General features: G+C 44.1%; 1 protein-coding gene across 3 annotated transcripts in view; it reads right to left on the bottom strand.

The window, feature by feature from the left end:
- The window catches only part of LOC130290337 (leucine-rich repeat and fibronectin type III domain-containing protein 1-like protein), a 693,710-nt gene that overhangs the window by 330,706 nt on the left and 337,751 nt on the right, over nt 1–25,253 (bottom strand). The gene's annotated exons all lie outside the window — the stretch shown is intronic.

Raw genomic sequence — 25,253 nt, forward strand, 5'->3', positions numbered from 1 at the left:
GACAAGAGCTTCGGCTCATTAACATCTACGCCCCGCAAACTAAGCGGGGCCGTAAAGATCTCTTTATGAGGATTAAGCCCTTTCTTTTTACGAGTCGGCAAGTGATCTTTGGAGGGGACTTCAATAATGTCACGAGGTCCCAAGATCGGAGAGGCTCCAATGGTCCGCTGACTTGTGATAGTGTGGCACTGATTAGCATAACTAGAGAAGCTCGCTTAGAGGACGCCCACATCCGGAGCCCCTCGGGCCACGCGGGTTTCACCTATCATCAAGGTAGCCGCAGGTCTAGGATAGATAGGTTTTATTTGAAGGAGGAAGCCGTCTCTTCCGCAGTGTCCGTGGTTGAGGTGGAATTCTCCGATCACTGTATGATTTTGTTTTCCCTGAATGTTTCAGAGACTCCCCGAATGGGAAAAGGTTATTGGAAGCTGAATTCGTCCCTCCTGGAGGAAGTGGAGGTAAGACAGTCCTTTGAGGATTTTCTTCAGAGTCAGGTACCTTTACTGGACCTATGTAGTAGTAAGTCAGAGTGGTGGGAGATATTCAAAAAGAGGGTTGCAGGGTTCTTCCGCCAGCTCTCGAGCCTCAGGTCCCTGAACAGGTATCGCCTGTATCAGGGTCTGAGGAGGAAACTCGAGCTTCTTGTCTCGACTGGAGGTAGCCGAGAGGATATCTCCAGAGTGAAATCCTTGCTGATGAGGTGTCAGTACGATAGGCACGCATCTTTGGTTTTTGAGAGGGATTTCGGGAAGTACCGCTCGCCCGACCCTTACAGGAACTGCAAGATGTCAGTGAGTAGTAAAGTCATTTCAGGACTGATTGATAGTACAGGATCTCTGAATTGGTCCAGATCAGGGATCTTGGAGGTCATCAGATCCTTCTACTCGCACCTCTTGGGGAGGAAGGATCTAGATCGAGACAGGATGTCGGTTTTCCTGACTGAAACCATTCCTGAGCCAGGGGTAGACCCCTCTCTTGATGTTTTGGCAGAAGAAATCAGGGAAGAGGAAGTGAGACTGGCGATCGAGGGGCTCGCCCCCAAGAAGTCGCCAGGACCGGATGGCTTAACATCTGAGTGGTACAGGACCTTTAAGGAGTCTTTAGCTCCCCTCTTGACTGAGGTATTTAATGAGTGTCTCTCCTCGGGCACTCTGCCGAAGTCAATGAGGAGGTCAGCCCTGATTCTTCTGTCAAAGGGTAAAGATCCTAGCCGTGTTGAGAATTGGAGGCCCATAGCTCTTCTCAATACGGACAGGAAGCTTCTGGCCAAGATATTGTTTAATCGGCTGGTGAAGTTTGCACCCCGGCTCCTTTCGGGGGCTCAGCACTGCTCTGTTCCAGGCCGAAGCACCTTAAGTGCTGTCCTTAGTGTCAGGGAGGCAGTGGAGCGGAGTAGTGCAGGTCTCTGGAAGGGGTACTTGCTGTCCTTGGATCAGGCCAAAGCATTTGATCGGGTGAACCACGAGTACCTCTGGTCCGTCCTCCTGAGATATGGCTTACCAACTACTTTTGTTAATTGGCTTAAGATCTTGTATGCAGGGGCAGAGAGTTTCCCGCTTGTGAACGGGTGGTGTGGCCGCTCTTTTGAGGTGGGGTCCGGAGTCCGTCAGGGTTGTCCTTTGAGCCCGCTTTTATACGTGTTCGCAATCGATCCCTTCGTCCGGAGGGTAGATTGTGGGCCGTTGGCGGGAGTCGGGATGAGTCTGGCGGAGCCGGCTGTCACCCAGAGAGTGGTGGCGTACGCTGATGATGTCACTATTTTCGTCTCCTCGAGAGAGGAGGTCGATGTGGTGATGTCGGAGGTGGAACGCTACTCGGAGGCATCCGGGTCTAAGATCAACCGGGATAAGTGTGAGAGTCTCTGGCTGGGAGGGGGAGATCCCACGTTTGATCTCCCGGACACCCTTCCAGGGCCCCAAGAATCAGTAAAAGTCTTAGGCATCACATTCGGCCAGGATGATTATCCCACCAAAAACTGGGATGGTAAGCTCCAGGATGCCACTCAGAAGGTGAACCAGTGGAAGGGTTGGTCTATGACCCTCAGGGAAAGGGTACACCTGATCAAATCGTACCTGCTCCCCTTGTTTATCTATCTGGGCAGCGTATGTATCTTGCCAGAGGCTTACTATACTAGGATCTACAGCCTGTTTTTCCAACTGTTATGGGGGAACAGGATGAACCTAGTCAAGAGGGAGGTTACGTACCGCACGAGGAGACTAGGGGGTTTATCTATGGTAAACCCTGTGGTGTTCTTTACGAACACCTTCTTGAAAGCCAACATCGCAAACCTCTGGTCAGAGAGGGCTCCTACGTGGGTACTCTCCTGCAGGGAATGGTTTCGGCCTTTCTTCCAGGAATGGGAGACAGGAGGGCAAGTGAAGGACCTCCGTACGCCCCATGGATATCTTCCGGCTTACGCTACCCCGACTCTGAAGGCGATACGTCGGTGGGGTCTGGGAGTGTGGGAGATCAGGACCCAGTCAAGGAAGTTCCTTGACAAACGGGTTCTGTTGACCCACTTTCAGAAGCCTCTGGCGCTCAGGGACTGCCCAGGTCGGGATCTGAGGGTGGGGTTGTATCTTTTGAACATGAAAAGGATCCCCCAGAAGTTTTGGGACTTGGCCTGGCGCTGCTTTCAGGGGAAGCTATATGTAAGGGACAACCTGAAGTGTAGGAACTCTGATGACCGGGGATGTCCCCGAGAAGAGTGCGGGGACACGCTAGAAAGCATGGACCACTTCCTGCTTCATTGTCCCTTTAATATAGGGGTTTACAACCGGGTGGGCGCTTCCATCGGCTGGAGTCAACTTGCCGGCCTTACCTATCCGGAGTGGGCTTATGGGGCATTCAGGTCCCTGGGTGGCCGAGACCGGGGCACTTTATTCTTAGTTAGCTTAGTGGTTAGGTACTTCACGTGGAGTGCATGGTGTTTAGTGTCGACCCAACAGAAAATCCTCTCCGAGGTGGAGGTCTGTAGGAATATCACCGGTGACCTTGGGAAGATCAGGTCTTTGGAGTATGGCAGTCTTGGTACCAGTAGGGCTTCTCTCCTATGGAGAGGTTTTTCTTTTGATGTGCCCTAGGTACTAGGCCCTTAAGGTGAAGTACCTTATTTTGGCCAGGGATAGTGTATATATCTTAGGGTGAGTATAGGGTCAGTTTCATGAAGGGATAGTGATAGGGTTAGAGGTTGATAGGGAGAGGAATTTAAATTTAATTTTATCAGGATTGCCATCCTTCTTCCTGGTGGGGGGCTATGCATGTCACCTTAGCCTTTTGTTTTGTTTTCTATGGAAAAGATTGTAAAGGGCTTGCAGGCAACCAAACTTGAGCCTTGTGGTTTTGGTGTATTGTACTGTTAATATTGCTTGTTGTAGAGTATGTAAATATTGTTTTGTATATATATTGTTCTGTTTACATTAGGTGGGTAGGGGTGTATTTTAGGTTGGGTGGGGGGTTTTCGGGGGGTGGTGGTGGTGGTCTGTACCCAGGACTGGACTGTTGCAGTGGGTACTATTTTGGGGGTCTGGTATGGGTCAGTTGTGGACAAAAACTGTGACCTATGGACTCTGACCCATGTCCAGAGGGGGTGGTGGGTGATGGGCTAGTTTAGTATAGGTTGTTTTTCTGTGTTATTGAGTTGTTTGTTATGTATATTCTGTATAGTTTTATGTATACACCTTTTTTTTTTAATTATTTTTTAATATTTTTTTTTTTTTTTGTAATATTTTTTATTTTATATTTTTATTTAATTTTTTTTTTTTTTATTATTATTATTATTATTATTATTATTATTTTTTTTTATTTGTACAATGTCATAATTATTTGGGAGAGAAAGGCAGTCGGACCAGTTTTCAGTTATTATAGTATAGTGTTAAGAGTACACTATATTTATGTTTGTGTTTATGTTTGTGTCCCAGTGTGGATTAGTTTTTGTTTGTGGGTATATGTATGTGTGTGTGTGTGGTGGGGGTAGGGGAGGTTAAAAAAAAACATAAAAAAAAAAAAAAAAAAAGAGTGTGTGTGTATGTATATATGTATGTATGTGTATATGTGTATGTATGTATGTGTATGTGTATGCATATATATATATATATATATATATATATATATATATATATATGTGTGTGTGTGTGTGTGTATGTGTATGTATAAAAAAATGTATATATATATATATATATATATATATATATATATATATATATACACATATATATATATATTTTGTTATCCAAGTTGGATTATTTTTGTTACGGCAGCTAGCCATATTTTTGTTTTGTTATTGGGGGGGCAGTGTGGTTATGTTTCCTAGTTTGGATATTTTTAGTTTTTGATCCCAGTGTGGAAAGCTTTATTTATGTTCATTAGGTATGTGTGTGTGTGTGTGTGTGTTGGACTATAGTAGGTAATGATTTATTTATTCATTTATTTTTGGTTTATCTGGGCTGGCCGGTTAGGAAGGTTTAAGTTGTTATTTTGAGACGGATAGTTTGCTTTTATGTTCAGTTTTGTTAATGGTGTTACAGTGAAATGAACTTGTTTTATGTTTTGTAAAGTTTTGTACTTTTATAATAAAAAAGAGTGTCAGCAGAGAGCACTGTGGTCAGATAGAGAGGAAATTCAAAAAGAAAAGAACTTCCTGTTCAACATACAGAAGCTGATAAGTACTGAAAGGATTACGATTTTTAAATAGAAATCATTTACAAATCTGTTTAACTTTCTGGAACCAGTTGATAAAAAAATAATAATAATTAAAATAATAATAATAATGTTTTCCAACGGAGTACCCCTTTAAGGCTCCTCTTTTCTCGTAAGGAGCTGGTTCAATTGATTATGCTGAATGTGAATGTGGTATATAAGCAGTGTTTCACAACCAGGGTGCCTCCAGCTGTGGCAAAACTACAACTCCCAGCATGCCCGGACAGCCGCAGGCTGTCCGGGCATGCTGGGAGTTGTAGTTTTGCCACAGCTGGAGGCACCCTGGTTGGAAGCTACTGCTATAGAGGGACGTTATAGAAAGGAAATGAGGAGATGTAAAGGTACTATATGAGACATTATAATGTATTATCAGGCGGGGGCTTTAAAGAGCAGTATATTTTTCACTGCCAAGAAATATAAGCTCTTCCGACTTCCTACTGTGCATCTCTTCAGACATGGAGACAGACTGTAACAGCTGCTCTTTGTACTCGGTGTATTTTTAGCATCAGGGTTTGAAACAGACTTCTCAGATCATACAGTAAATAGCAGAAAGATAAAAGGTCCAGGCAGTGGCAGTTTACGTGTGTGTCAGAGCTGAAAGAAAGAGAGAATATTTATAGGGTCAGCTATGGACGTACAACTAGAGAGGCCCGACCGCCTATGGAGCTGTCAAATTGAGGTGTGATCCACACACCAAAATAACAATCTCCTGAAAACCTCTGCGGCTTCAAACAAAGTTTCCCGGTGAATATTGCATCGGTCTTCCTACATTCGCGCGGTAACCAGAGGCGGTAAAAGCAAACAGGTTCTATGCAACGTTCCGAGATGCAAATTTTGGAACTGTGGTGAGCCACGGGGTGTGAAGGTGAGGTGTATGGGGCAGATGTTGTAGCCCAGGGGAAGATGGTATTAATTCCTTAATGTTCGTGACGCCAGGGTGTGGTTTTCCTAAGTAACCACCCCGAAGGTAGCTCCGCTATCCCTAGGTTAGGCAGGGTAATAATAGTCCAAGACCAGGTTAGGGTTAACGATAGCTTTACTGAGGTAGACAGATGGTAATAGTCTTTACAGCTAGGCCAGGATCTTAGAGAGGTGACCAGTAACACAGGGGACCTCGCAGCTTGCTGGGACTCGCGGTGACTTTGACAGACTTTAGTGCAGCCACGCTGACTATAATAGACTTGACTTGACTGAAGACAGTGACAGCAGACAGAGATGACTTGACTTACTGACTTGTGGCTCTAGTTTTTTTGTTTGAGGCCTCCAGATGTGCTGGACACTGACCCTGTGTCGTTTGGACTGGACATGACCTCAGCAGAAAGTGAAACACAAGAGAGTGATTGTAGTACCTCCCCCTCTTATAAAGGGGGCTGAGCAAGGAGCCCATAGGCTAGCTGCTGGTCATCTGGTCACCTGGTGCTCTCTAGGTAACAAATATATGATTTAAACATGTGACAACCATTATCATGTGACTAATAACCATGTGACCATGTGAGAAGAGCAAAAGAGGAAAAAAAAATAAAAAAAAATAAAAAAAGACAGATTTCAGCTCCTCCCTTCCTTATAAAAGGGGGCCGAGCAACGAGCACATAGGTCAAGCCACTGGTCATCTGGTCAGCTGGTGCTCTCTGGATAACAAACATGTGAATAGAACATGTGGCCACATTATCATGTGACTAACTCAAAAGGTCCTTAAAGGTCCTTTATACATAACACATACAACACCATGGGGGAGTCACTGCTGGAGAGCCCCTAGGACACAGAAGGACTCAACCTGACAAGGCGTACGTATTGTACGGGACTATATCCCATACCGGGACATCACAGAACAAAAACAAGGAATTCTCAGGAGAGATTCTGCATGAAGTTTTGATAAGGCCTCGCTATTTATCATACTGAAACATTGCTAGCAGTGCTGGTAAAATAAAATACAACGGCATCAGCATATTCAGGTCTGCAGAACATACAGCTGATTGAAGACGCCTGAATGCTGTTACAAGAGCGCGGTGCCAAGCTGACAAATCACTCGCAGCTTCCCTGAATAGATAATTAAAACATTAAAAATACATTAGTGTTTTCTTCAGAAATCTGTGGAGTGAGCTCTTTCCCATCACCCGTCAGCGGGACGTGAACATGAGGGCAGATCAGTCAGACATAAAGACCATATGGTTAAACAAACATAGAAGACTCCAAAATGTGTTGTTTGTCTTGGAGGTCCACTCTAGGGTAAACCATGGACTGTTTTTGTGCCTATGTTCTTCATGGGCATCACTATAGGGGGTGCAGAAGTAACAGTTGCTTCTGGTCCATGGTGTCTTTGGGGATCCAAAGGCTCCTTTGCCACAGGACCAGTATAAATAAATGCCAAGGCCTAGTTACAGATGTTGGACTTAGTAGTATTGACTGAAATCCTCCTTCCTCTATGCCGGTTATATGCACTAAACTTGGATTGACGGTCCAGTTCAGAAGATAGACCTATTATTAGCCAGCATTGCTAATATGCAATGGAGGTGAGACCGGAAAGGAGAAATGCTGGGTATGCTGGGCCCCGCCTCCATTGTGCAAGGTGGGGTCGAACATATTAGCAATGCCGACTAATAACAGGTTTATCTCCGGAACTGGATTGTATGCCTCATTTTAATTCGGTTCACTCGCACTATAACCCTGTTTGTTGGGCTTAGTGTGGGTGAACCGGCTTTCAGTTTCCCTTTAGGATTTTTTCAGGAAAAAAAAAATTTGATATATCAACTGGCTCCAGAAAATTAAACAGATTTGTAAATGACTTCTATTAAAAAATCTTAATCCTTTCAGTACTTATGAGCTGCTGAAGTTGAGTTGTTCTTTTCTGTCTAAGTGCTCTCTGATGACACGTGTCTCAGGAACTGTCCAGAGAAGAAGCAAATCCCCATAGCAAACCTCTTCTACTCTGTTCAGTTCCCGAGACAAGCAGAGATGTCAGCAGAGAGCACTGTTGCCAGACAGAAAAGCACAACTCAACTTCAGCAACTGATAATTATTGGAAGGTTTAAGATTTTTTAATAGAAGTAATTTACAAATCTGTTTAACTTTCTGGAGCCAGTTGATTATATATAAAGTTTTTCCTTGGAAAACCCCTTTAAAGGAAAACGGTCTCCCGTTCACCCGCACTATAACCCCATACACCGGGTTATAGTGCGGGTGAACAAGAGACTGATGGTCACGTGAGCGCTCAGTAGGCACGAGCACTCATGTGGTGCACCACTGGGTGAACGGCGGGACCACGGATGTGGCGGTGTAGGTTGGTGTGATCAGATGTTATTAACCTCAGGGGTCAGATGGTATTAACCCCTATGTGTTCGTAACGCCAGGGTGGTTTTATGGTTCCAGAACACCACACGCCCGGATTCTCCGCTATCCCACAGGCTAGTAGTGAATAAAGAGTCCACAACCAGTTTGGGTCAAATGGAGGCTTTACTGAATAGAAAACAGGTGTAATAATCTTCACAGCTAAGGCCAGATTTCCCAGAGAGGTGGCCAGGAACCAGAGGACCTCGCAGCTTGCTGGACAAATATACTTGTAATTAACTTTCCTTGTAATTAGACTTGACTATGTGCAGGACTTGACTAGTTTCAGTGACAGCAGACATAGACTTGAGACTTACTGGAGAGAGACGGTAACTTTGTGGCCTCCAGATGCTGATCACTTGTCCTGAGATCTCTGGTAGTGGCTGTGCTCAGCAAAGACTTGTTCTCAAAGAGAGTGATGGTAAGAGACTGAATTGTAATGGCCGCCCCTTTATATAGTGGGGGGCTGGACTAAAACTCATTGGTCAAGCTTTGGGTCATAGGTTAAGCTGGTGCTCTCTGGGAGAACATGTGACAACAAATCATGTGACTACATAACAACATGTGACAGGCTTACTCACAGGTCCTTGAGACCTCCCACAGGTTCTGTAGATTATCTTTACCTAGGGATACTGTCTATGCATTAAAGTGACATACACACCATATAAAACAACAGGGGGACAACCGGGGGGGGGACCTGTAGGGGAGCCCCCAGGTCACTGTACTGGGATATCACACTCATGTGACCAGCGCTTAGGAACATTTAAATCCAGCCAGTGGGCCTGCCTCCAGAGCGCAAGTCAGCGCTGAAAGAGGGAAGCATTCGGAAGATCGGGGTTCCGGACTGCAGGTAGGTATAGCAGTCCGAGACCCCACATCGGTCTCCTGTGCACCCACACTATAACCCAGTGTATCGTGTTATAGTGCAGGTGAACGGGTGACCGTTTTCCTTTAACTATAGCAACTAGTGTCAGGCAGGAGCTGCCAAGGCAAGTGAGTGCATCTAAAGAGGCATTGACAGGGGAATGTTTACAGCTCGTGCTGCCCTAGGCACGGCTTTGTTGCAGATTTACCATGGATCCACCCCTTTACACAATGTAAATGAATCACAAAATCGCAACATAATGAGCAGCTGCCGCTGCTACATCAGGAGTTTTTAATTTAGCTGAAATGTTGCCCCCCTCATACTGCCACCCTAGGCACAGGCCCACATGTGCCTAATGGCAAATACAGGCAGGATATGTCTGAAAATATTGGGGGCACTTCTGATCCCGTGACTTGCTTACAGACTATTACAATCTATAGATGGTGTTGTTGGTCCCATACAAGCGCCTGTGATATTTTCGGACATATTCTGCAGCAGGGAGCACGATAAGAGGTATCCTTATGAGTTGTCTGCCATGAAATTATATTTGGTTACTGGCACATCTGGAGCAGAGATTTAACAAGAGCAGTAACTGGCACAGGGTGGAAGCATTGGTGTTGCAAGAAGATAAAGAAAGGAAGACGGATGAGTAAAGAGTTTAGGTCAGGGGTCTCAAACTGGTGGCCCTCCAGATGTTGCAAAACTTCAACTCCCAGCATGCCTGGACATGCCCAGACAGCCAGAGTTAAAGTTTTGCAACATCTGGAGGGCCACCAGTTTGAGAACCCTGGTTTAGGTAAACAAGACGAGAAGGATTAAGAGCAACTATGAGAGTCTTGGCTGTCAGCATACTAGCTTTTCAGTTGCTGAAGCTTAACTTAATGGGGTATTCTGGTGGAAAAAATATTTTTTTTCATATTAACCTTCCTCTGGAGCACACAGCAGCTGATAAATACTGGAAGGATTAAGATTTTTTAATAGAACCCCCTAAAGGGGTTGTCCAGCAGGTGGGAGCTTAGAGCTAAGCCATTGTGTGGCATCACCCCTTAAATGAAAAATGTGCCATTTATAATACTAGTACCTTTTTATGGGGCAAAAGGGCCTTCAGGTCCCCTGTTCCACCATGGCCTAGGTGCAATCTGCTGTCTGATGACTGTGCCCCTCCTTCAAGTTCTTAAATCTATCTAATGTTTTTAGATGATTTCAGAAGAAAAGTAAAGAGTCATTTAGTTCCCAGATAAAATTTCCAAAAATTATTAGTACATGTTAAAAATTGAAAATAGTAAAACAGAGAAAAAATTGAGTAAATAAAATGCAAATGAAACGCCAACGCATTTTGATCTATTAATAGATCTTAATCATTGGCATATTTTACAGGTAATCACAGGATATGCTTACCGGAGGATATTCGACCTTACAAGTTCTACAAACAGCCAACATTGCCAGCAAACATTGGCATTCACCCTACATCTGCAATTGGTTGTCCAGTAAAGGCAAATGGTCAAGGTGCGGTCTGTGTAAATACGTGACAAACTCTTCTAGCTTCAGGTCTGCTACCTCAGGTGAACAATTTAATATAAAATAACGTATTAATTGCCGGACTACACACATTGTATACTCTGCTCTGTGCAAGACATGTAACATGCAGTACAAAGGATGTAGTATAGAAAGGTTGAAAACACATATCATGGGGAGGGGGTTGATTGGGATTGCACAGTATTCACATACAAGGAGTTTTGGATCCACAACTTGACACATGCCACCCACAGGGCTTGTTCAATAGTAATGACTTATTATTTAGTTTGTATCACGTACTGCAGCCCTTCTTTTGTGTGCACTAATCCCTGTTTTTTGTTGGGATTTTTCTGACTCACCTATCAAGGGATTTGGACTGTTATCCAGACCATTTGGATTTAGAACTAGTAAGGTATAAAGGCATGTCCTGTGATTACCTGTCAAATGTGCCATGAGTAAGATTTATTGATAGATTGAAATGCGTAGGAATTACCATTCACACTTTTTACTCACTTTCCGTAAACTAGAAGTATGGTCAGAACTGACATTTATGATATGTACCTGGGGCATAATAACTAAGGGCAGAATATAGAATATGTGGTGCAGTCCGAACCTCAGTAAATAAGGGATTTAAGAGTCATTATATCAGTAGACTCAAAGGGGTACTCTGCCCCTAGACATCTGTGCCCCTGCAATGTGGGGCGGAGGATCATGACGTCATGGTCACACCCTGCTCGTGACGTCACGGCCATGCCCCCTCTATGCTAGTCTGTGGGAGGGGGTGTGACGGCCATCACGCCCCTCCCTTAGATTTGCATTGAGGGGACATGGCCATGACGTCACAAGCAGGGCACGGCTGTGTCATCATGAGCCTCCGGTGCTGCACCCGATGCTCTAAACGAACGCTGGGTGCAGCAGGGAGATCATGGGGGTCCTCAATGGCAGGTCCCTCAAGATCAGACATCTTGTCCCTTATCCTTTGGATAGAGGATAAGATGTCTAGGGGTGGAGTACCTCCTTAAAGGTAAGCAAGGAATGTCTTAGAACAGCAGGAAACGCTAGCATGGAGGATATGATGGAAGCTTTTATATACATAAAGGGAATCAGTACAGTAAAGTACTGTACTAAAATATACTAATACATTTTTGGATTTTATCTGGGAGCTGGAGAACTTTTCACTTTTCTTCTGGGATTGTCCACACAGGTGTTTCAACTCTTCCATCAGACTCTCTAATGTTCCTCTAATGGCGGTGAGCTGACCCACCATTGCTAGTGCTTGTTTAAGGCGGGGTTGACACAACGTTTATCATATAGGGGGACCAGATCCGTCTGGGAGATCGGAAAACTGGGCCCTCCCGTATCCCAGCCGTACCTGGCCCCGATCTCATTCATTTGAATGAGCCGACCGGAGTCATAGATAATGACTCTGGTCGGCTCATTTTTGCCCAGTATCCGGTTTTGTGACCAGACCGAAAACTGTGGTATACCGCAGTTATAGGTCTTGTCAAAACCAGATATGGGCAAAAAGGAGCCGACCGGAGTCATTATCTGACTCTGTTTGGCTCATTAAAGTGAATGAGATTGGGGCCAGGTCGAGCTAGTATACCGAAGCGCCCGGTTTTCCGATCTCCCACCCGGATCTGGTCCCCCTATGTGATAAACGTTGTGTGAACCCAGCCTTAGATCATTTGTATTAGACCATACTTTTTAAAGGAGTAAAGGATAGAGGATAAGTTTTAGATCACAGGGTGTTCAACCGTTGGGAGCCCCCGTGATCTCCTGCACGGCCCCACGGCAGTCCCCAGAAAGTAAGCGTGTGGAACCCCGCACAAAGCCACTGCGGACAACACGCCCCCTACATGTATCTCTATGGGAGAGCCAGAGATACCTAAACACTGTATCTCCGGCTCTCCCATAGAGATTCATGTCGGGGGTGTGTTGTCCGCAGCTGCTTTGTGTGGGGTTCGACATGCTTCCTCCCTGGGGACCACCAGGGTGCTGTGATGGAGATCACGGGAGATCCCAACAGTCAGACCCCTCTGCGAGCTAGTTTTGCTGGAGTACTTCTTTAATCTGAGAAAGGTTTGTCAAATGTGTTGTCTTGTGGTGGAGTGGTCAGTTGGGGTGGTTGTTATAACCTGTTTACCATTCCTACACTGATGTTCCAACTGGTTTCCTAAGATTCATCCAGGTCAAGAAAGCCTGGCCCTCACTTATTCATGGTCTTGATGGGTGCTGTGCTCTGGACACACAACCAGAAAAGGTATGTATAGATAACATCATATATTTTAGAAAAATATTCATACAGTATGTTATTGCTTATAGAACGTTGTATATATATATATATATATATATATATTATATATATATATATATATATATATATATATATATATATATATATATATATATATATACCGTAGTATATACTCGAGTATAAGCCGACCCGAGTATAAGCCGAGGCCCCTAATTTCACCCCAAAAACCTAGGAAAAGTTATTGACTCGACTATAAGCCTAGGGTGGGAAATACATCATCCCCCATGTCATCATCCAGACCCCCGTCATTAACACCCCCCTGTCATTATCACCCCCGTCATCATCACCCCCGTCATCATCACCCTGTCATCATCACCCTCGTCATCATCACCCTGTCATTTTCACCCTCGTCATCATCACCCTGTCATTTTCACCCTCGTCATCATCACCCTGTCATTTTCACCCTCGTCATCATCACCCTGTCATTTTCACCCTCGTCATCATCACCGTCATTTTCACCCCGTCATCATCACCCTGTTATTTTCACCCTCGTCATCATCACCCTGTCATTTTCACCCCGTCATCATCACCCTGTCATTTTCACCCTCGTCATCATCACCGTCATTTTCACCCCGTCATCATCACCCTGTTATTTTCACCCTCGTCATCATCACCCCCGTCATTTTCACCCAGTCATCATCACCCTGTCATTTTCGCCCTCGTCATCATCACCCCCGTCATTTTGACCCTCGTCATCATCACCCTGTCATTTTCACCATCGTCATCATCCCCCCTGTCATTTTCACCCCCGTCATCATCACCCTGTCAACATCACCCCGTCATCATCTCCCCCCCCCCTTCATCATCACTGCCTGTAAATCCCCTCAGTGGTCTTCAACCTGCGGACCTCCAGATGTTGCAAAATTACAACTCCCAGCATACCCGGACAGCCATCGGCTGTCCGTGCATGCTGGGGGTTGTAGTTTTGAAACATCTGGAGGTCCGCAGGTTGAAGACCACTGCGCGGGCTTTCATCATCATCCAGACCCCCCTTTTAGTTTTCTACTCACCTCCCCTCGGTGGGAAGGAAGGGTGAGCTGGTCCGGGCCATCTATGCTGCAGGGACCGTCCGGTGGGGAGGGTTAGTCGTTCCGGGCTGTCCATCTTCACCGGGGGGCCCTCTTCTCCTTTCCGGGCCAGCCCCAGACTAGTGACATTGCCTTGACGACGACGCACAGGGACGTATGTCCCTGCGCAAGAACGTCCCTGTGTGTCGTCGTCAAGGCAACGTCACTAATCCGGGCCCAGAGCGGAGAAGAGGCCCCCCCCCCCGGTGAAGTTGGACAGCCGGGATCGACTAACCCTCCCCACCGGACGGTCACTGCAGCATAGATGGCCCGGACCAGCTCACCCTTCCTTCCCACCGAGGGGAGGTGAGCAGAAAAGTAAAGGGGGGGGTCTGGATGATGATGAAGGCCCGCGCAGTGGTCTTCAACCTGCGGACCTCCAGATGTTTCAAAACTACAACTCCCAGCATGCCCGGACAGCCGATGGCTGTCCGGGCATGCTGGGAGTTGTAGTTTTGCAACATCTGGAGGTCCGCAGGTTGAAGACCACTGATGAAGGGATTGACAGGCGGAGAGTTCACTCGAGTATAAGCCGAGGGGGGCATTTTCAGCACGAAAAATACTCGAGTATATACGGTATATTTATTTTTTTATCTTTATCTTGTGTGGTTTTCTGGTGTGTGACACTGGCCCCTTATTTAGCGCACGTGACAATTGTGCCGCATGATGTGGGGTTTGTATGCTAATGTAAGACCACATCACTTTGGTGGGGTTATTGGTGACGTTCAGAGATTTCTGGTGCACAATGTCGCATCAAGGTCGCAGGAATGTGGCACTAAGCCAAAAAATGTGGCACTAAGCTAAAAAAAACAAACAAACATAAAAGCAGGTTGGACTCAGTTTAGTAAATGAGGGCCTCTGACTTCTTCCACGTAGACGCTATATTAATTAATGGAACTTTATTCTTCCGTATGTAGGAGAGCGAAGAATTAGAATAGTTTTTTTTTTTTTGTAGAAATAGAAGAGATGGGAAAATAAGAAAGATAGAAGACGCTGCGAGAAAATACGACTAACAGTAAGCAAAAGATAATAAAATATTGCTAGTGGCGATGAAGTAAAAACACACATACTGTCCATTGACATAGATTCTGGATACGGAATGATGAGGTATTGGTGATGTTCTCATTATCCGCTGACCTATAATGTTTCCCTATCACACAATTATTCCGCTCTTCCCCCCCGAGGGATCATTTTACCTCAGACTCAGCACTTCTCCTTCCAGACAACGATGCTGATATCTTTAGAGTATTTATGTCATCTCCCTGCCAAACCAATATGTTCTCTTTAATATTAAAACAATATCATTTCTTCATTATGACCGCTTCCGAAGATATCTCCCAAAATAACCTCCGTCTGGTGAAAACTGAACAGGCGGCCATTTTGTCAACTAAACTGTCTTCATGAAAATGTTATCTTTGGATTTCTCAGACATCTCATATAAACCCAGAGCGAAATACCTTATGCTTGAGTGACAACGCCGGCTCCTGGAGAGTTTTTATTGGAAAGTCACATCAACATAATGTGTTTTGTCTCTTTTGGTTTCCCTGTTAAAACTGTGAGGCTAGAGTATATATTTCAGGAGGAGGACCTGTCAGCGCCATTTCTCTTAAACTACATGACAGCGTGGCTTAAAAACTGAGCCCAAACCGTGTGCCTGTTCATTTAAAGGTGCACATCCCTCTGTAATTGTAAGGCGGAATCAGAAGCCTTAAAGGGGTACTCCGGTGGAAAACTTTTTTTTTTTTTTTTTTTAATCAACTGTTGCCAGCAAGTAATTACTTCTATTAAAAAAATCTTAATCCTTCCAGTACTTATTAGCTGCTGAATACTTTCTTTTTGGAACACAGAGCTCTCTGCTGACATCAGGTGCACAGTGCTCTCTGCTGACATCTCTGTCCATGTTAGGAACTGTCCAGAGCAGCATGTGTTTGCTATGGGGATTTTCTCCTACTCTGGACAGTTCTTAAAATGGACAGAGATGTCAGCAGAGAGCAATGTGGTCATGATGTTAGCAGAGAGCTCTGTGTTCCAAAAAGAAAATTATTTCCTCTGTAGGATTCAGCAGCTAATAAGTACTGGAAGGATTAAGATTTTTTAATAGAAGTAATTTACAAATCTGTTTAATTTTCTGGCACCAGTTGATTTAAAAAAAAATAAAAAATAGGTTTTCCACCGCAGTACCCCTTTAGGTATTATTAGAGATCCTTTCTTCGTTCTAAACCACAAGGACTGCAGACCAGGGATGTGGAAATCCTATCGCGCAACGCCCGGGACATGTAGTTCCGGGTGCCAGGCAGGTGAATTTTTCATAGATTTAGACCTGTATCAGGCAAGCAGGGCCGGACCGACTTCCCACCCCCTTTTTTTTTCTTTTATGCGGTGTGAGGAGCGGATGCAGACTTGCATGGGACACAAGGTTGCACCTCACACCGGCGCTCAGGGTGTATGGAGTAGGCTGGCTATTAACCCTTCCCCGCTGTCAATGTTGATCCCCGTGGAGGTAGCAGGAGGACTAACCTCTGCATTCATTGCTGCCCCTATAGATCTGCATTTAATTGAGCCTGCCTTGTGCAGGCTCAGCCAAATGAACACAGATCAATTGAGTTCAATAGAACTCCTAAAAAAGTGTATTTAAAAAAAAGTTTAATAAAAGTTTAAAAACACCCATTAACCCCTTCCATATTAAAAGTTTATATCCCCCCCTTTTTCCATATAAAAATATGTAAACATAATAAAAATAAACGTATTTGGTATTGGCACATGTTTAATTGACCGAACTTTTAAAAATAAAATTTTATATCCTGTACGGTAAATGGCGTTAACGTAAAAAAAAAAAAATAAATCACAGAATTGCTTTTTGTATGTTCATAACATCATATCCCAGAATAAAATGAAGTAAAAAAAAAATGTTCAAAAAGTCCAATCAATACCAAAATGGTACCGATACAAACAGCAGATTACGGCCCAAAAAATGAGCCCTCATACAGCCCAGTATACGGAAAAATAAAAATATTATAGGGGTCAGGGATTTTTTTTTTATAGAAAAGTAAAAATTAATACAACATGACTGAAACTAAACAAATTTGGTATTGGTATAATTAGGCCGACCTAAAGTATCAAAATAATATGTAAGTTTGAAAACAAGGTGAATGGCGAAAAAAAAGAAAACCCCCAAATTTGCATTTTTTCAATTTCACCTCACAAATAATTATTTTTATTTCAGAGCATAAGTTATGGAAAAATAAAAAGTGTCATTACAAGGTATACTTCCCCGCAAAAAAAAAGCCTCAAATGGGTCTGTAGATGGAAAAATAAGAGTTATGGCTATTATAGGATGAGGAGGAAAAAACGAAAGTGCAGAAACTACTATTTTGGTTGAAATTATTTTATCTACCAGGACAAGTGGATTTTCCTGAGGGACAGGTAGATTGTGTATTCCGCTTCAGTCCCTTGGACAAGTAGTTTTTTTTTTCATTTCCACACCCCTGACAGAAAATTACATTTTTTATGCACTAGACCACCAGGACTACTAATATTTATGTCAGACCACCAGAGATACAAACTTTAACCTTTTTAAAGCACTAGACCACCAGCAGTACAGACATTAACCTCTTCAATGCACTAGACCACCAGAAATACATATATTAATCTCTTAAATGCACTAGACCACCAGGGATACAGACATTAATGTCTTCAATGCACTAGACCACCAGGAATTCTTACAGTAGTCTTTTTTCAACCACAGATCAACAGAGATACAGACATTGCTAGATTGATCCCCATCTCTGCTTATGACCACCTAGAACCTGGGTAATAACCTATTCCCTCCACCAGACTACTAGGAATGCAGATATTAACCACTTCACATCTCTAGACCACCAGGAATGCAGACAAGAACGCATTATCTTTCTGAACTACTAAGGATGATTACATTAACACCTTCTCTTCCCCAGACCCCTAAAATATAACTATAAACCTTGCCTACCCTAGACCACCAGGGATGTGGATATTGTGCCCTTTACTACCATAGACCACAATTGTATTTATTGTGGTAAAATTATTGACCTAGACATTGTATAGAGCAATTTATCTATGTGGAGACTATGGGGGAGATTTATCAAAACCCATCCAGAGGAAACATTGCCCAGTTGCCCATAGCAACCAATCAGATTGCTACTTTCTTTGTTAACAAGGCCTTTGCAAAATGAAAGAAGCGAGGTGATTGGTTGCTATGAGCACCTTTTCCTTTGGACAGGTATTGATAACTCTCCCATATATATCTTTTGCTCCTTGTCAAAGGGTGGTGTTCCCTACAACGCTGTCTAATCATTGCTGACATACCATAACATACCGTAATATCATGAATGGTAATGACCAGCTGTCAAGGGATTCCTAAATTTTCATGAGGAACAACAGAGGAAAAAGCACATTGCAGAATTCGAAGTAAACATATGTGATGTCCCAGTACGGGATATCATTCCACAGTCCTATCAGCTTGAGTCCCTGTACGTCCTCAGGGCTCGCCTGCAGTGTTCCCCCATAATGTAATTAGTTGTACATTGAATGTAAAGGATCTTTGATATAGTCACATGGTTAATAGTCACATGATAATAGTTGTCACATGTTCAAGTCATATATTTGTTACCTAGAGAGCACCAGGTGACCAGGTGACCCGCAGTTGGCCTAAAGGCTCCTTGCTCAGCCCCCTTTATAAGAGGGGGAGGTTCTACAATCTCTCTCTTGTGTTTCACTTTCTGCTGAGGTCAAGTCCAGTCCAGACATCTCAGAACCAGTGTCCAGCACATCTGGAGGCCTCAACCTAAACTACAGCCACAAGTCAGTAAGTCAAGTCATCTCTGTCTGCTGTCACTTTCTTCAGTCAAGTCTATTATAGTCAGCATGGCTGTCCTAAAGTCTGTCCAAGTCACTGCAAGTCCCAGCAAGCTGCGAGGTCCCCTGTGTTACTGGTCACCTCTCTGGGATCCTGGCCTAGCTGTAAAGACTGTACCATCTATTTACCATCTAGTAAAGCTACCGTTAACCCTGACCTGGCCTTGGACTATTATTTGCCCTGCCTAAACTAGGACTCGCGGCGCTGCAGTTTGGTTGGTTCTCAGTTAAAACCACGCCCCGGCGTCACGAACACGAAGTGGTTAACAACACCTGCCCCTGGGCTGCAACACCTGCCCCATACACCTCAGTGCACACCCTGTGGCTTCGCCACACATACTTCAGAATTAGTATTTTATGGGGAACATAACATATCGAAAACACATATATCTGGGGATGCCGGCTTTTCCATTTTAAAATCATAGAATATAAGGAAAATGTTACAATCAGTACATGTATTATACAGTGTGAATAAAGCACTCTAAGATATATACAGAGGGCTGTTTAGTATAAGGCAGTATTTCCAAACCAGGGTGCCTCCAGCTGTTGCAAAACTACAACTCCCAGCATGCCCGGACAGCCAACGGCTGTCCGGGCATGCTGGGAGTTGTAGTTTTGCGACAGCTGGAGGGGCTCTGGTATAAGGTCTTAATGCATAGAATTAATGGACACCCCAATGTACCTATAAAATAAGTAACTTAATGTAATAGAGTCATTAGTGGGCCTTTGATACAGCGGCCATTTATAGACTCCTGTATTCTAAGTTTTCATTAAAATTTGACTTAAAGCTGTGATTATTCTCTAAGTGCCTGAAGAACCAAAGGTTGAGGACTGGGCACAGTGTGCAGAGGAGATTACATTGTGCTTTGTGTAGCTGCATGAAAACCAGGAGAGACATCAATTGCCACTGCTTTACTTCAACCTGCTCGGCTGCTTTTTCTAAATAAATTATTTAGTATTCATGGTGCCTAAAATACGATTAATTAAGATTATGATCATCCATCAAATACCATGAAACAGGATTAACATGAAAATTCAGAAAGTTCCTCAACTTCACAGCTCAAAGCCACCTTCAGATGACACTGGACAGACCCAATGTCCTATTAGTTTTCTAACTTCTAAGACTATTTTTGGATTCGTACTTTAACCAAGTTCTTTTCCAAGGACTATTCATACATTTAAAACCGGACACTAGTCTATAAGTCATCCTGCTGGACCACAGAGATGGCATGAATATATACTCCAGGGCCAACACATAAATAGCCCAAACAAAGACAAAAAATTATTTAAACTTTTTTTTAATAAGCTGGTGCCAGAAAGTTAAATCGATTTGTAAATTACTTCTGATTAAAAATCTTACTCCTTCCAGGACTTATTAGCTTCTGTATATTACAGAGGAAGTTTTTTTTTTTATTTTCTGTCTGACCACAGTGCTCTCTGCTGACACCTCTGTCCATGTCAGGAACTGTCCAGAGCAGGAGAGGTTTGCTATGGGGATTTGCTCCTGCTCTGGACAGTTCCTGAGACAGACAGAGGTGTCAGCAGAGAGCACTGTGGTCAGACAGAAAAGAAATTCAAAAAGAAAAGAACTTCCCGTGGAGCATGTAGAAGCTGATAAGTACTGGAAGGATTAAGATAGAAGTCCTTTACAAATCTGTTTAACGTTCTGGCACCAGTTGATCTGCAAAAAATAGTTTTTCACCAGAGTACCCCTTTAAATGTAACAAAACAATTAAAGAAGATCTCCAGTGGTAAGAAATTCATCCCCTATCCACAGGATAGGGAATAAATGTCTGATCGCGGAGGGTTCGACCACTGAGACCCCACGCAATCTCCCGTATGGGGCCTCGGCTCAGCCCCGGCTCTACTCAAGGAAGTGATGTTTCACACCCAGCACATCAGATGGTGGAAACACGGCCCCTCCATCCATCTCTATGGGAGAGGCGGAGAAACAATGATCCTGTGTCCCTTAAAGATGAATGGGGGGGGGGGGGGGGGGGGGGCATGTTTCCACCAGCTGACATGCTGGGTACAAAACTCACTCTAGCAGATCAGAGCCGGGTCCGAGCCTAGGCCCCGTACAGGAGATCGCACAGGGGTCCCAACAGTCTGACCCCCAAGTGATCAGACATTTATCCCCTATCCTGCACATAGGGAATACATTTCTTCTGCTGGATATCTTTTTTAAAGGGGGTACTCCGGTGGAAAACTTTTTTTTTTTAAATGAACAGGTGCCAGAAAGTTAAACAGTTTTGTAAATTACTTCAATTTAAAAATGTTAATCTTTCCAGTAAAATTTTTTTTTTCTTTTTGAATTTCTTTTTTGTCTTGTCCACAGTTCTCACTGCTGACACATCTGTCCATGTCAGGAACTGTCCAGAGCAGTATAGGTTTGCTATGGGGAGTTTCTCCTGCTCTGAACAGTTCCTGATATGGGCATCTGGTGTCAGCAGAGAGCACTGTGGACAAGACACAAAAGAAATTCAAAAAGAAAAGAATTTCCTCTGTAGCATATAGCTGCTAATAAGTACTGGAAGAATTAAGATTTTTTTAATAGAAGTAATTTACAAATCTGTTTAACTTTCTGGCACGAGTTCATTTAAAAAAAAAAATGTTTTCCACCGGAGTACCCCTTTAAGTGTGACATCATTGGGTCTAGATAAAGAAGCAACCAAGAATTGTGCCCATAAGGCACATTAATCCCTCTTTGGTCCTTCACCCATAAAACATAACATTTATTATACTCGTGAATTAAAATAGAGGGTAAAGTTAAAAACGTAACCAATACCACTGGCAATGAATCCACTATCCACTCCAGTGATTTTTGCGAATCCTGTTCCTATCAGGAACTAGTTTATGTGATGCTATACACTGGAGATGGATATATTCAGTCCTGACTAGAGCTTTATGTGTGCTTATACGGCAATAGCACCTGCAGTGTGATTTTGCCTCTATTTTGTTCTCAGCCAGTGGATATTGGTGCTGTTAAAACCTAATTCTGCTGCATCCTACATGTTTCGCCACTCTACATGGCTTTCTCAAGGATGAGGCATAGCAGTCTGCTAAAGGGCAAAGTTTTATGTCTTGTGGCATATATATATATATATATATATATATATATATATATAAGCTGAACCGGCAGAGCTATAAGGAGGCCAGAGTTAGCAGTCACATCTGGGCCTGATGTCTCTGCTACATGAGAAGATACCTGTATCATAAATAGCACATGATAGGTGGGGCCAGGTTACAGATTTTGCATGAGAACATTGTTTACCTACCCCTGGCTATTAGGGCTATTATATAGAAGAATTTGTCATTGCACTGAGCTCTCATATAGTGACTGGATATGGAGCTCATCGCCATCACCATCTTCCTGTCATATACACATATACATATATATCTTTAGTGGGACTCTTAGGGAAGAATAGTATGTGCTTAGAGCATTCTGCCTTGAGATGAACAATTCCACAAACAGAGGAGCAGACAGGGAATAAATACAGCAGGTGCTGCCTGCAGCCTGACTGTGTGAACAGAGAGTGAGCTCCGGATGGGGAGCTTGCAGGTGTTCTGTGAAATGGGAGTAGGCAGGACGGGAGGGCTATAATGAACAGCTTAGGAAAAGCAATGCATTCTGGGAATTCAACCAGGAAATACAGGACTAAGTCGTGCAAAAAATGTTGTTGATGGTTTTGGGACTAGAGCAGACAGGTAAATCATGCTATATGCTTCTGTAGAATTTCTAAATATTCACCTGACAGAGTTCCCCTTTAAGGTGCTGCATATTCTGTGGACCCCTGAGACCTAAACCCAGTACTGCATTTGCCAATATCCCCACTGCAAGAAACAAGGGAATATAAATTACAATAAAAAAATCACGGAACCTAAAAGTATCATCTTAAGTATATAATAGCAGTTCTTCCAAGAGGACATGCTTCAATATACGACTGTCCTTAAGTCAATTGATTCTCATCACTGACCTTGACTGCTGGATGGAGTTAATAGCCATAGTCTTGTATTATTTTCTCAAAAGCTTCTAGTGATTTGGATCCTACACCTCTTAGACACCGTATATTACTTATCGTGCACTACAACACTATATATATTTTATACTCTCTGGGGGAAATTTATCAAAACCTGTGCAGAGGAAGAGTGGTGCAGTTGCCCATAGCAACCAATCAGATTGCTTCTTTCTTTTTCCACAGGCCTCTAAAGAGGCCTGTGGAAAATGAAAGAAGCAATCTGATTGGTTGCTATGGGCAACTGCACCACTCTTCCTCTGCACAGGTTTTGATAAATCTCCCCCTCTGTGACGGGCTTTAGGTCGTTGCTTCTCTGCTGCTGGATTCTAGCCCATACACGCTGATATGAAGGCACGTTGTATTCCCCACCAATTCCCACTCTGGTCTATCTTTATAAAGGAACTCCGTCATGTCCCGTGTCTCAAAAATAAGGTCCTTTTGTAATGCCCCACAATGGATAAAACATTGGGCAGTGGATGAACACTGATGTCTTCGATAAGTTTTTTTTTTTACATACGTTACTATTTTTGACGCCATTTTGTGTAATTTTCCCCAGTTTTGCTGGAGCTACAATGCAACGCAAGGTTTATAACACCAGACTACAGTCCTGTGCTGCAGAGTTCTTTCAAACATCACTTAGTGTTGTCTAGAGAAAGAATAGAACATTTTTTAGGACCTTTAAAGGGGTACTCCACTGTCCATTTTGTTCTGAATGCTTTGAGCTGGCAGCGTGGCTTGTGATGTCACGGCCACGTCTCCTCGTAGCACCACACCCATCAATGCAAGTCTATGGGAGGGACTTGCATTGAGGGGGCATGACGTCACAACCATGATCAGATATATTATCCCCTATTCTTTGAATAGGGGATAAGATGTCTAGGGGCAGAGTACCCCTTTAAGGACTAAAGCTCATGTCAGGTACATTTGAGGCAGGGTCTATAAAAGCCCTGGCGACCTGTTCTGACGAAGTTGCTGAGATGAGACCATGAGAGAGTCCAAGCTGTTCACCTAGCCTATTCCACGCTAACAAGATGTCCACTATAGAGTCAAGGGAGCGTTCAGGAGAAGTTTCATGGGCCTGATTGCACACAGAAAATCACGTCGCTTTCCTTTATATCCTGGTCCATTTAAGAAGATGGATTACAAGTCGGGGGATACTCAGCAGGGCCAGTGTTGTTGTGGGATCCTGTGTTAAGTCTTTTAAAGGTTCCTCTGCTACACCCCTGAGAAAACCCTGCTACAATGAGTGCAATACTTGAGTTAGAGAAACACACACAAGTCAGTCATATTTGCAAAGTCAAGGAACATGTTAGTTTGGTGGCCCAGTACAGAATCTGTTATCCGTTATTCTGTACACCTGCCCGTCCTGTGTGGCGGCTTCTATTCCAGTGTTCCCCTGGGTCCACATCCCTCCTAAGGACTATAAACTCTCAGGTCATATGTTGGTTAATCTTTTGAGGTGTTTGTCACTTTAAATAATGTTCTTAGTAACCCTGTTGTCAAGGGGAGTATGCAAGGTGAACAGGTGGCTTATCAATGGCCAATGGGATCTCAGTCTAAACTGTTCCCCTTATAAAGTGAGGTCAGGGTTCAGCTCACTCTCTTGAGCTCCTGCTCTGGAGTGCATGCTGAGGTACAGTGAAGTGAGGAGCTGAGGAGCTGTGATCCAGAAGAAGGCCTGAGGCCTAGTCCTGCAACCACACTTCTACTGCAAGTTAAAGGGGTACTACCGTGCTGACAACTTATCCCCTATCTAAAGGATGGGGGATAAGTTGCCTGATCGTGCGGGGTCCCGCTGCTGGGGACCCCCACGATCTCTCGCACGCAGCACCCTGCTCTCATCAGGCCCCAGAGCAAACATCCGCTTCAGTTCTGATGACGGGGCCGGTGATCGTGACGTCACAGCTCCTCCCCCCTGTGACGTCTCGCTCCGCCCCCTCAATGCAAGTCTATGACAGCGGTCTCACCCCCTGCCATAGATTTACATTGAGGGGGCGGAGCCGTGACACCGATACTCGTGAATGGCAGTCATCAGACCTGGAGCGATGTTCGCTCTGGGGCCTGATGAGAGTGGGGTGCTGCGTGCGAGATCACGGGGGTCCCCAGCGATGGGACCCCGCGCAATCAGGCAACTTATCCCCTATCCTTTAGATAAGGGATAAGTTTTCAGCACGGTAGTACCCCTTTAACCCTTGCACCTGTAGTGAAAGTCAAAGCTGCAAGGTAAGAACTAAACCAGTGGGCAAACTACAGAAGTCCAAATAGTCAGTCAGAGTCAAGTCTGTCAATTGCTAAAGTCAAGTGTGGCTGCTTCAGTCAAGTCAATTACAACTACAAGCCCCAGCAATCTGATAATCTTCCCTAAGTTTACCCTGCATCTCCATAGTGCCCATCTGAGCTGTATGGACTTTAACACCTTGTCTACCTCAGTAAAGCATACCAGTTAACTGTAACCTTGAGTCGGAGTGATTAATTGCCCAGTGCCTCGCACAGGGGAAGATGGTCTACCTAAGGTGGTGTACAGGCCAACCATGCCCTGGCGTCACGATCACAAAGGG

This window comes from Hyla sarda, chromosome 9 (genome assembly GCF_029499605.1).
Source record: "Hyla sarda isolate aHylSar1 chromosome 9, aHylSar1.hap1, whole genome shotgun sequence".
Taxonomy (NCBI): domain Eukaryota; kingdom Metazoa; phylum Chordata; class Amphibia; order Anura; family Hylidae; genus Hyla; species Hyla sarda.